This window comes from Fistularia commersonii, chromosome 11, assembly GCF_037954325.1.
Source record: "Fistularia commersonii isolate RoL2024-O1a breed Wild chromosome 11, RoL_Fcom_v1.0, whole genome shotgun sequence".
NCBI lineage: Eukaryota > Metazoa > Chordata > Actinopteri > Syngnathiformes > Fistulariidae > Fistularia > Fistularia commersonii.
The window spans coordinates 8196819-8210628 of NC_141294.1; the positions used below are offsets into that span (position 1 = coordinate 8196819).

Below are 13810 nucleotides of genomic sequence, written 5' to 3' on the forward strand. Positions count from 1 at the left end.
GTGAATGTAGCACCTCCAGGAGCAATTGAGTAATTTATGGTTGCTGTTTTCCTCTTCGACCTGCGAACTGTTTTTCTTGTCACCAGAGGAGTGACACTTGTTTGACTTTAGTTTGTGAGCGTCATGTCACTCTTGTTATTTTTAACTTCCACTGTTGTGTTGCTGTTTGAAGTGCTTAATCCGGTCTACATTCCTTTTCAACTGTCTGCGGCAAGTCGGGTACGTTAAAAACCCTCGGTGCGAACGGGTTTAAAAGGCAGGCACCGTGGTGGACGCAAGCTTACCGTGACAGAAAGATACAAGACGGCGGGGATGGTGTTCTGCCGCAGTTTGTTTTGTCACCATGGCTACTGTTGAAGAAAATGAATGCTGCGTTTTGCGGACACTCAATTTGTAGGTTAATATAGACGCTTCGGGTTTTTAAAAAAAAGTAATGTGCTTTTCTTTGCATCAAAATAATCATGATCAGACAAGATAATCCTTTATTAATTCGATGGCAGGGCAATCTCACCACTCTGGCAGGATGTTGACAAATAAGACAACCGATAAAGATTACGTCAAATGCCATGTAAACATGAAAATATTAACAAATATACGGATGATATAGACGTAGAATGTGCATATATGGATATCAGGCACACAGGCGTACGTGCGTTTCAGACAGAGTGGAAGAGAGTGCTCCACACTGGCTTTTCAGTCTGACAGTAGCAGGAAGGAAGGACTTGCGACACCTCTCCTTGGCACACTCAGGGTGAAGTAGCCTGTCACTGAAAGTGCTCTCCAGCGATGTAAATAAGGCTGCCTCCCCCCCATCAATTTATTCTTCCTGTAACACAGCTATTTCCCACTTTACAATTTTATTTCTGCCTGCATTTCATGGTGGAATTTTGCCTTCTTCTATATTTGTTTCCTTTTTTTCCCCCACATTCAGTGCATAGCAGTGAAGGATGACTATGTCTGTCCATCCATTCATCTTGGGATTGTTTTCTCAATTATTTCATTGATGAAAAATGTCCCAAGAAATGGTGTCACCTGAAATGCAAGATGAGGCACCAGTGTATCTAAAATGAGATGAGATTGAATTTATTGTCATAGAAAGTCAATGTGGGGAAAAATGTTGAAACAACTTAGAAAGAATTCAGGTTTAGTGAGCTAAACCAATGTTTCAATAAGCATTGGTTTATCAGGATACGGCCCCAAGTGATTGATTATTCAAAAGTGCTGTCATTAAAAGTTGACAACTTATTGATCCTGTGTTGCAGGTCTGTTTGATAAAGTCAAGGGAACAGATTAGGTATTGGGAAGGAAAAAATGCCACTGGAATGTGAAAAATGTCACAGGTGTTTATCGCACCAGCGTGTATTCAGTCGACGTTGGCCTGGATTTTTTGTATATACCTATATTATATTGGGAGTAATGTGATAAAAATGATAGAAGTGTAAAAACGTGCTTGTTGCACTTTGCAGGTAGATGGGATGTTTACAGGGATGAAGATGTTTAAATTGTCCTTAGTAGGAGGATGGATAGGATCAGGAGTGAGTCCCTCAGAGGGACACCACATGTGAGATGTTTTGGAGATAATGTCAGACAGGCCAGACTTATTAGGTGGTTTGGGCATGTACAGAGGAGGAATAGTGAATATATTGGAAAAAGGATGCTGAGGTCGGAACTGCCAGGCAGGAGGCTGAGAGGAAGGCAAATAAGACGATTCATGGATGCAGTGAAAGAGGACATGAAGTTAGTTGGTGTGAGAGGAGAGGATGCAGAGAATAGGGTTAGATGGAGGAAGATGACTGGCTGTGGAGACCCCTGAAGGAAGTAGCCAAAAGCAAAAGTAGAAGGAAATGATGCTCACATGTTGAATCGGAACAGAAGGAGTTATCATTTTGGAAGGGATCCTCTTTTTGAAAAAGTGAATGAATACTTAGTGACCAGTCAGAGAATTCTTATGGAATAGTCTGTAATGTTGTCATGGGAACACCTGATTCGATTGAAACCAGTTTTATTCATACAAATAAATATTCATTAATCTACATACTGGTTTTAATCTTTTTTTGTTACTTGCTGGTGACATGATCAGATTTGCCTCTGTATGTCGCATACCCTCAGGTTGAAAGATTTAAGATTTATCAACTCATCGCTGTCTGGCGATGAGTTGAATCAGGCGGTGAGTTCTGGTAGACGGACCTAACAAAACCCAAACAGAACTTGCAGGTGAACTGGGCGATGTCTGTATGCACTGCGTCTGAAACACCACCAAAGGTTTTTTTTTTTTTTTTTTTTTTTTTTTGCAGCGTCTTGACAGAACTGAAGGAGATGGGATGCAAATGCGCGTCTTTTGTCAGAGCTGTGCTTATAAAGTATGGTGACCACATCTGCTTGGTCTCTTTGGCGACCCTCTGGCCTGTGCGCAGACCACAGGGCCAACTCTGTTGTTCTTTTCCGAAACACTGTGCACCCCCACAACATAACAACATGGCATTTTCAGCCATTAGCCTTCACAGGTCGTCTGTTCCTTGCCAGTCTGCTATTTCCCACAGTGCTCTCCCTTTACTTCATCCCCTCTGCATAGAAAGAAGAGCCTTTTGCCTCGCTGTCTCTGTTTCTGCACACATTTTTGTCCGACCGACGTCATTTCGGCTCCAGTCCTTTAGACCGGGAGATTTTGTCCTTGTGTCTCTGATCACCACAGATAATACATCTGTCTCCAGCGATAGCTCTCTTTTCATAATTTTGTGGAGGCCTTTTTTCTTAAAAGGTCCTCTCTGATCCGTTTGATTTCTCTGTCTCGTTCACGTTTGAAATCTGGTCTATAGTACCCTCCTGCTTTTCCAAGGATGTAGGAACTCCATCAAAGTGATCGTGTCTAATGGCACAATTCCTAGGATCAACCACAAGAGCAAGCCAGTCATTCTCCAGAAATTAAGGAAGTTCGTTGAAATTTACTACCAGTGGGTATTTGATGATATGATTTCTTTCAAGATCAATGAGAATTAATTTGAATTGGACCAATTGTATTTCTGGTTGGTTTCCTTTCAAACAGCTGGAAAGAACCTGGATCGTTTTCATTGCGTTTATCGATTTATTTTTTTTACTCCTGGTCAACTGATTAGCTTTAATCACTTTTCTAAACTGCCCCTTGTCTTTGCAAGGTTTGAAATGCACAAACACTAGATGCTCTTAATTTGTTTGAACTTTTTTTTTAGTTTAGACTGCGTTTTGGCCAGTGTATTCAGGCAAGGCAGATCTGCTCTCTAACCTCTGGCTGCTGAAACTCACCTTTCCTCTGTGTCTCTTTGATAGCCTGACAAACTCAAGTCTTATCATTATTTTCAGTTTTCAGGCTCTATATCCTTCTGTGGGAGTCTTGATTGGTTGTCCGACAGGATTCTGTCTACGTCTTCAGCTTGTCGACTATAGTTGGCTGAACTGGACAGATTTCCATAATTAAGGGTTCTCAGAACGATAATGTACATAGACTCGCAGATGTTTACAGCATTTCCAAAAACATCTCCCAGAATATCCGACTCATACACAATCGCAAGCTTAGTCTGCAAACTCAAGCTCCCCCGCAAAAAGTTTGCAACTTTGCAACTGTCTGCAGGTTAGCCTCCTGGTCTTTACAGAACACTACTTCAAAACAACATTATACTTCAGAAAAGTCCTAAAATGAGTTTCCTCTGCATGCTGGCGGAGAATGGCACCTGGGCCAGCACCACATGTCTGCCAGATGAACATTTCTAAATCTGTATGTTTGGCATAGCTGGCTAGCCGAGGGACTCATCTATTGTGTGTTTAAATATGTAAAACTAGTATATTACAACTAGTAGTATTTAGTAGCTTGTACTGTCCAACATGATTCCTTATTTAGATAATAGATTGAAATTGTTGACATACAGCAGCTTCAGTAAAAGGATTTGAAAATGTCCATGATTCGAATGGATGCAACAGTTTGGAAACGGTTCTAAAATTGAACAAATTCGTGATTCCCTTCACTGTTTTCCCTGGAACTGGGACAAAACAGAGCTTTAGGAATGACTGAAGAGCTGTAGAGCCTGATTAGCCTGGTTAGTACAAATGGCAGATAATAAATCTTATTTCTTGAAACAGTTTTCTTGATGCAGTCATTTTCTTTTTCCATGCAGCTGAGAGTATTTATTCGATTAATAATAGATAAGTTTACCATATTTCAGCAACAAATAGTTATTCAATCTCATCTAAGGCCTTTCTGAAAACTGATTTGTGCTGATAGTGCGATTGTACTTTACCACTACTTGGTGTTTTTATTGCATTGAACCTTATGCAAAAAAGATGGAATTTTATTTATTTCGATCTTGGACATTTCACCGTCAGTCACATCCATCCATCCAGCAGGCTATGCTCTTTTGCACACCAATGGACAATGTAGATTCTGAAGTCAACCGGTAAACAGTTTTTGTTTTCTTATTGTCAGTTGCCTTTTAAGGTAGCAATGGCAACCTTAGACACTTGTACATTTTTATGCAATATATTAGTTTTGCATTTGAGCGTAGAAGATATCCATTATCAGTGTAGAGCAGTGGCTTTAGGATGAATGAAGTTGACCAGGGATCAAGCACTAAGGGTAAAATAAAAACCCTTACACTTTTTCCCATCTTATGTTGAGGAAAAAGAAAAATAAGTAAAGAAATCCAACATTTTGTCCGATTTATCTCAATCCAAGCCGAGGCATGACAGCAAAATGCAGAGAGTCCGATGCAATTTTTGAACTCTTCTCTATCTGTATCAATAGATGATCTGTCAAACCCGAGGTTTGACAAGAAAAAGATGGTGCTCTCTTGTCGTAGTGGAAGACAGTGTCTATAAATCTCTTTGGTTTGAGTTGTCTTTCTCTTCCCCCGACCTAAGTCACATCCAGTATATCTGGTGCCAAAACAATCGATTTTGATAAGAACTGGGTGAGAGCACATCTCTTTTGGCTTGTGTCACATTTACCCAGGCAGCGCCCGGAGTCAGCGGCCAGAGGGAAGTGGCACATTTAGTGCGTGGTTGACAGCCTGTTTGCTAAACGCATGATGGTTATCACGAATATTGTTTTTCCTTTTTTTGTTATTTTCTCCTGGGATGGCATTAATTTTGCCACGATATGAAATCACTTGCCAGACTTCTGTGGCCCCAAGGTCCAGATTAGATAAACTGACAGCATTTGAATGTGGTTGCACAAGTCCAAGATAGATTATTAGCTGTCCAAAAACTGCAGGACTGAGCCATAGAGAAAGCGGTTAAGGAACCCCCAAAAAATAAAAAGGTAAGAGACAGTAATTAGATATAGTTATACTCTTTAAATTAGCTCCCCAGAAGTCATTTAAACAGTTTTGTCAGGCAGAGCTTTCAATTACCGCTGGAATGCATTTAATACCGTTTGTCATTGTTTGTTTAGCTTCATTTCACCACAAAGCTGAAGCAGCAATTTAATAATTCAGGAATGTCCCTGCTTGGGATAAATGGTTGTATATGAAGTAACACATTTCACATCAGTGTAACCTTCCCGAATAGAACCAAACAAAACAAAATTAAGATTAAATAAAGAAATCAGTATTTGAATATTAAGCATCGCATATGTTGTCCCGTTGCACAAAAACATACAAACACACCCCTGACTGTGTCTTCCTGAATATACACGCCTCCTGCACATCATTCATCAGAGAAAGAGTCTGCATGTGTGACAGTGTTTACAGCTGGGTATTATACAACTGCAGATCTGCAGATTGTGGGTACATTCCTGCCTTCATCTGTGTGTGTGTGCTTGTGTGCGTGCATGCTCTTTTTCTCATTGTGCTAGTCTGAGACATCCTCGGCCTGCCTTTGTTTCGGCGGAGTGCGGCGCAGATCTCATGCTAAAGGAGGGGATGTTAGTGAGTCTGTGCATTATTGATGGCATCTGTGACTGGGCTGCGCAGGCCACAGGCTACAACTTAAAAAAATCAAAAGGTGGAGTGAACTCTGGTTGAACTTGCAGGGAATTCAAGAGGAGACAGTTGAGACAGGGGCCTCCGTGGCTCTGGCCTTACATGGCGGTCTCCTCAACCTGGAGCGGAGAGATGACCTGATTCTGGTGACGTGACAAGTTTACGAGTGCATTTTAATGAGCTCGGGGTCCCAGGGTGAGAGTTAGATGATTAAAATTGGCTCATGAGCCGGAAAATTTCAGAGACCATCTCCATTAGATGAGAGCTAAGCTGCACTTGGGGTTTTTTTGGGGGGCGCTTGTGAGGACTGCATAAAAAGATTTATCCCTTCAAAATCCTGAGGGGAAATTAGTCACACATGAAATGGTTTAACTCACAGGAACAGTTTTAATATTTTTATTTTTTTTTATCAATGAAAGTATCAACAAGAAAAGTCATGCATACAATCTGATCATTCTTACGACACAACTATAATTATATGTCGAGTTTTTACATACCAGTCTTCATTCAGCAACAATGTTTTGAACTGAATCATGAATGTGTCGTTAAATTTTTAGTTGTCTGATTCTCAGTTACATTTCAACACTGAAAGCTTGCCTTACAAAGAGAAAGAGTGGTGGTGACATTATTTGTAAATGTAATTTCCTTCTCCCTTGCCATGTTGATGTACATCTAAATGTGCTTCCACCTTTGTGCCCTTGGGGTCGCCAGTTTGGTCATCCATATTTTTGGCTCTTTTCCACACTGTTGCAAATCAGCGACTCACGACTCAATCACAAAAACAAGGTCTCAAGTTAGTAGCGCAGTGGTTTCAGTGTATAACGGCAAACACATGCACTCAGGAATGCAAAACAGATATAATGGATGCATACGAACCACTTGCACCTTGGACTTAATACAAACTCGAAAATCTATTACAGGATAGTTTTCAGTATATTTATATATATTCTGAGATTTTCTAGGCAAAAGCTCAAAACACTAATTCCAGGACAGTTGTTTATAGTAAAGCAGTTCTCCTGATGAATCCTTGGAAGACTTGTTTTATATACTTGTGGTGATGATTTACATGAATAATATTAGAGAGGCTGTATTCAGTCATTAGAGACTCTTCTATATCTATATGTGCATCAACATCCCTTCAGCAATTATGTGACTTATAAGCAGCAAAACTAAAAACTGTAGTCTTAAACTTGACAGGGTTGAGGAAACTCTCTGTGGGAAACAGAATTAAACTTTCAGCAATTGAAATATTCTTTGGACAGCTTGCGAATGAGAGAAGCTGGTTCCTCAGCTGAACATCATTCATTTCTCATTTAGGCAGCAAAGTGACGACTTGCTGGTGGAACTGGCGAGAAAAGGGAATGGATAGTGACGCTAATTGTTTTGATTCATTGTTACTTTTAAAACAGGCCTTTAAGAAAATAAGTACAAATGGATTATTTTCCAGAAATGACCTTTCACCCAATCTTATCATATGAAAAAACTGACCGCATTGATGCACCATTGGAATTCCATTATATGACGTCAGTAAGTACACAAAAAGGATATATACATATATATATATATATATATATATATATATATATACACATACACATTTATGTTATTTTTGTTTTTCAGATTTATTTTAAATATATATTTTAAATTTCTATCCTTGACCGCTTTTGTTCGAGATGCATACTATTTTTGGGGAAATACAATACAAGCTGGACTGATGATACCTTGAGAGTGAACTACATCAGTGACAGCTCTGGTATCATACTCAATTACAATCATGACAAACATTATATTTCTTTCATTTTCACCTCTTCATTTGAAGGTGTGTTGTTCTGATTGCAGATGGACTCTTAGTCTGAACGTGAATATGACCCGTGCTATTACAGCAGCACACCACCAACTCACCAGTAGCACTCACTGAAAGGTCCACAGTTAGCTACTTTGCTGTGCTGTCAAAGAGAAAGATACTCGAATGTAATATATATTTAATGATAACATGTATATTGAGTTAGTAGTTCTTTATTTATTTATGTTTTTTTTATTGACTTAGAAGAATTTCAGACAGACATGAATCGGTATCTTTGTCTTTCTCTTCGCTTACAATTATGTGTCATTTTTCTATAAAAGAACTTCTTTTTTGATGCTGTGATTGTTTTAATCTGAAGGCTTTACTCTTTTCAGTGCTGTATCTCCTCACCATCAGCATAGAAGTTCAAATGTTGGCTCACGTTTTCATATTTCTTTTGGGACCCCACGGGGGACAATTTAGATGGTTGATTGACAACATGAACCCAGGGAGTTATTTCCTCCTTCCTTACAGGTCTCAACCAGGTCAGACAGCTAAATCTGCCTCTCAGTGCAGGGGATGTTTTTAGAAGGTAGTCATTTAGCTGTCAGGGCTAATGCTAAATAACACCTGCAACTTGAAGATGAATTAAACTGACATGGAAGCTAACCCAAGGATTTTTTTTTATTTGCAAACTGGTTAACACTTTGTCCTGTTAAAAAAAAAATCACACACACATGAACACAAACACACACACATTCTCTACTTTTATTTCACTGTAAAATTCTTCAAATGGTTTTAAACAGTGAAATGTGAGGAATTCAAATTCCATCGTGGTCTACACAAACATACCTCCTGTCTGTTTTCCCTTTGTATTAAGAACTGAATAGAAAAGAATGTACCTTTAATCGTCCCACAGTTGGTACATTTTATATGTTTTTGCTGCATACAAGGACATGCCACACAACTTCAAACTCAACAGCCGGGATGGAAATTAAATGCGCAGGCCTAGGGCTAATGTGTCAACAGAAAAAAAATGATAAGACAGGATATGTAACTTCTCATGGGTAGTGCGAGAGCAAGAAACCTGGGAGGCCAATATAATCAGTCGAGTCCCATCATGCACCCACAGTCCACTGCTGCCCCCTGCTGTCAGTAGGGGCTTTTAAGGGCAACGCCCGGCCTCAGTCCTGACAAGTTCCAAGGTTACATTTGTTCATTTGAATCAAATAAAACATCAGTATTTTTATCATCATTTTGAGTGTCCTAAAACACCAAATTTTAATGTTGGGCCCTAGACTGGCTGTGACCTGTGGTCCTACCTCAGGTGCTGCACCCTCACAACTGACAATGTCTGGTACGCAAACAGTTCCTGTCTGATATTACTGCAACCTTTGCAGGTCCCTGGTCAAAGAGCATCCCATTTATGGGATTTAATGTATATCATGTTTTAAAACTTTTGCAAAACCCTTTCTCTTGCTTCAGGGGTAAGTAGCTCATTGGTGATACGTTGGCAGCCGTTACCTTGTTTTTTAACGCGATTATTCCTGGGCCAGCCCTCAACTGCACTGCAGATTCACTCTGGCCACAAATTGCCCCGGGATACGTCGCACGTCTTCACTTTGTACTATTGTCTGTGCTTTATAACAGACTTCAGAACATTTATGTATTCAGTTATTTATAATTCATAGATGCAATTTGGTGAAATGTGCGTAACAGACTTTTTGACATTGTCTAAAAAAATGATGCACCTTCTTGGCACACTGCTTTTTGGTCAGAGTTCAACCATCATACAAATTGCTTTCCCCTCCGTTTTATTTGAGGGCTTACATTTATTAAAATCTGGTCGGCGTTACAAAGTTCTTTGACTTGAGGAAACTTGCAGACACCCATAGTGGTACTGCTGATTCTACACAAATGCAGATCAGCTGATGATGTCACCCAGCCCCGAGGACAGGAGCAACATTTTAAAAATCAGGGGGAAAAAAAAACTGCCGGTCGGCATTTTGTAATGAATCCCACACCCTTGTTTTAATATTGGATGTAATATTACACAAATGTCCTGAAGGGAACAAAGAGGATTGGAAATGATTTGATGCCACTGTCCTTGTGTCTGCTGCTGCCCTCATCATCATTTTGAATTTGTCTCTTGCTGCTCTCTGCCAGGAAAGTGATAGCTGCCTCTGGTTGTTGTGTGTGTGTGTGTGTGCGTGTATGTGTGTGTCACAAGTGTCACAGTCCCATTTGTACCGTTCACTTTGAGTTTGTAACTTAATCGTTTCCACCAATCAACTTCCCGCTTCCCCTCTCATCTCGCCACCTGTCTCGCAGTGTTCAGCTCAATTTGCCTCGATTGGGAGGCGTGCTGATCAGTCTCATCGCCTCTAAAAACACAGAGCATGATGGATTCCATCATGCACGCAGATTTAGCCACATACAGGCTGGCATGTTTTTCACGTGGCTATCTTTACCTCAGGCACCCCGGAACACACAAATAATGACCTTTTCCTCGTAGGAGGCTGTGGAGGAACAACCAAGTGCACATTACATCTTGACCCAAAAAATAATAGTCAGACATGCTGAATATGTTGAAATTAGAGCTCAGGGCAGACAGGGGCATCTGCAAATTGGAAACCAGTTTTACATAGATTTTATATATACAATATGTATGACGCAAAGAAAATCTTTTTTCATGGGGAAAAAAAGTTAAAAAAATTTTTTTAATGCTTTAAAGAGCAGCCAAGGTTCTATAGCAGGTTTCCTGAGAGACCTCTGCTATAAGAGGGGCACCAAGGTTTTGAATATCTTTTATATACAGCTTCATACAACAACTATGAATTGCACAGTAACACAACCATTCAAAAAAGATGCGTATGTAACCATTGATAGTCATGGATTTAAATTAAAATATTTTGTTTTATGAAATAGCGGCAAACCAAAGTCCAACAACTGGTGAGGGTTTATATTCACACCTCAAGAAGTTCAGTAGAAGCGTACAATATTCATTCAGCCCAGTATCTGCATTGTTCAAATCTTTGCAATTTTTTTTCTCCTGACCCGATGTTGAACCGAGCGGTCACAGCGTATTTCCATCGGCTTATTTAAAATTGCAGGCTAATTCAGGCGGTGAATAATTGAGCGAATTGAATTAATGCATAATGTCTAAAGTTACTAAATTGGAAGTATTTTTGGCATAAAAGACTTGGACTGTGAAATTAGATTGGGACTAAAGGACCGTGTGGAAAAATAGCACACCCACTTGTTTGATTCCAATTTTATTCACAAGTAGCTCCGTTGGCAAAAGACATCCTACCTGTTACCGGGCAAGTGGACTGTGTGAGGCCGCCGTGCAGGTGCCTAATGAGTCAGCTGCTGTGGGTTTGTGTAGGCCGAGATGTAGGATTGTGTGTGTCAGTGGAGATATCATGGGTTGCTGTGGGCAGCCGGAGGTTAGTTCGGGTTACTGGTAAGTGTGTTTGTTGATATGGAGGAGGGATAGCCTCAGAGTCGCTGCCAAGACCTTCAAGGAAGTGTCTCTGGCGTCGAACACACGGCTTTAATTGCTGAGAGTCTTTGTGAATATCAAGGGGCTGCACAAACTCGCTCCCTTTCTTCTCATACCCATCGCCCGCTTTACACATTCCTTTCTTTTTCTTCTTTTCCCTATCAAAGAGTTTAGGTGTTTTCATCTATCGGTAACCATTGGCAAGTGGGTGGTGTGATGAGCGGCACCCAGTCACACGTGCAGATGCTCTTTTTCTTCGGACTAATGCCAGTTTGTCCCTCATCAGACTCTCAGGCTCTCTTTTCGAATTCAGATGCTTTTGGCATGAGTTTATGTTTGTGTTTAAGCTTATGTCCTTTAAATGCATTAATAGTTAAGGCATTGAACTCAGTAAACTTCTAGCCGTAGCGTTGGTTGTTATGGATCTTGTCAGGGCCCGCTGCTCCATGTTTGCCTTCCTGTCCTGCGTAGTGTGCATCGGCTGAAATGAATCTGACCTCCAACAAAAACCTTCCAGGCGTGGGGGTTTATTTGCAGGTGATACTATTCCAAACTCTGTAATTGGGTCCTCCTCCAGTTTAACTTTAATTATCTCTTTTGTAATATTTTACATTATCAGTGGTCTCCATAGTATTGTAATTGATTCGCATTCGGTTATTGGTTTGTCAATATTGTATTCTGTCTTTTCTGGTTCCTCCACCTCCATTATATCACAATTAAAATTCCAACATGCCAGCAATTCTGTTTTGTGTGTCCAAGCTCGCACTGAATTGCTGAATGTCTCTCACGCTATATTTTCAAGGCTACTGTATCCGAATGGTTCACGAAACTCCCTCCCAGTATTTTTTTTTACAAATCAATCTGCTCAGGCTTCATAGCTAACTTTGAGTCACCTTCTTTTCCTTCAGGGGTTACCACAGCAAATCATCTTCCTCAATGAAGTTGATCCAGTATATCGTCTGTACATGTCCAAACTGTCTCAGTCCAGCCCCTCTGACTTTATCTCGAAAACATCTAAACGCTGTATCTCTGATGGACTCATTCTTTATCCTATCTTTCCCTCCCAAAGAGAAACTCGACATTCTCTTAAGTAAAAGCTGTACAGTAATTTGTTGGGTTGTTGTGTCTCTTTTAGAACAATTTCGGTTCAGCCGGCGCAGCATTACGTTCCACCCGGCAAGTTCAGACTTGCTCCCCTCATTTCGGTATCAGTGAAACCATTCTGGCCGGTGACACAGCTAGCTAGTGACAGCTAGGAAGGGATGCTGCAACGGTGTTGTGTCGTCAGGGACGCATTGTCAGCCCGTCTGAAACAGCGCCGCTGGCCAGTCTTCATGCACCAGTGCAGATACCGGCTGAACATGATTAGACATCTGTCAGCATATCTGAAACCCTCCCGTGGTATAAAGGTTATATTGGCAGGAATCTATAAAGTTCTGCGCAACGCTTGAGATCCAGCTCTGAATTTCCAGCCTTGCTTTGAAAATGAATAAGAAACCCTTTTCTGTATTTATATTGCACTGAAAAAAAGGTACTATTGTGTCAAATGTAAATGCATGGACGCAACAAATGTATTTATGTATGTATTTATATATAGAATACAGCAACCCAGGAGGCACCTGGCAGGAGAAGAAACAAGCTCTTCTTGAAATGTTTTCAAATTGTGGTTGTCTCCAGCTGTGACACACTGCGGTGTCGCATAGACCTGGCAATAATGTTACGCACTAATACTTACCGTAACAGGATACCGTACTCTATATTCATCGACAGAGTGTGTGCATGTGTGTGTAAAACAGAAGCCATTGGTTTGTAGAGAAGCGCTGCAGTCTTGTCTTGCCAACTGTTCTTAAGTTGGTATCTCGCCAACTGTGACAGTACTCTCTCCAAGCCTCAGGAATGCCACACACACACACGCACGTGTGCACACACACTAACAATGAGAGACACGAGGTGATGGAAATGCCATAAATCTGTCAGTGAGGCTGAAATGAGCTTAGTGCCACCAGTGTGCTCTTCAACGACGTGCACACGATAAAATTCCATGGACTATAAAAACTCGATCTGTTGCATGGAACACACTGTATGTGTGTCTGTCTGCCTGCACATACAACACGTCGTGGAAGTACACACACACACACACACATACATCATCTGACTGTCTGTCTTTGTTTGTGACTTTCTATTCCTATCTTATCATGATGTCAGTTTCCCTCCGTGCATGTTGTAGAGTTTCCAGCAGCCTATAAATCACGCTCAAAACATAACAGCATTTTGTAAACAACGAAGTCACCTCACTTTTTTTTACAAGTTTCAGACATGAACAGTTTGTGTGTGGTTAACTTGCCAAGGGTTGATGCATATTGTAAGGTGTGTTGAGTCACCTCTTCCCCAGCAGAAGTAAACTAATTCACATCTCTCCTCCGCAGTGTCTGTTACTGAGCCTCCATCTGCCACACGTCACTTCCCAGAACCAACTGCAGATTAAGAAGAAAAGGTAACCGAAAGCTCCGTTGTTCTCTATACTGCGATCCTGTTTGTTAACATAGCCTGCGCTTGGTGTTGCCGGGAAGACTT

The 13810-nt window shown here is 40.7% G+C and overlaps 1 protein-coding gene across 1 annotated transcript in view; it reads left to right on the forward strand.

Moving 5' to 3' along the window:
- LOC147229381 (low-density lipoprotein receptor class A domain-containing protein 4-like) overlaps positions 1–13810 on the forward strand; it is a 209877-nt gene that overhangs the window by 7674 nt on the left and 188393 nt on the right. The window contains exon 2 of the mRNA XM_086154824.1: positions 13663–13730. The gene's annotated coding sequence lies outside the window, so the exon portion shown is untranslated. The remainder of the gene's footprint in view (positions 1–13662; positions 13731–13810) is intronic.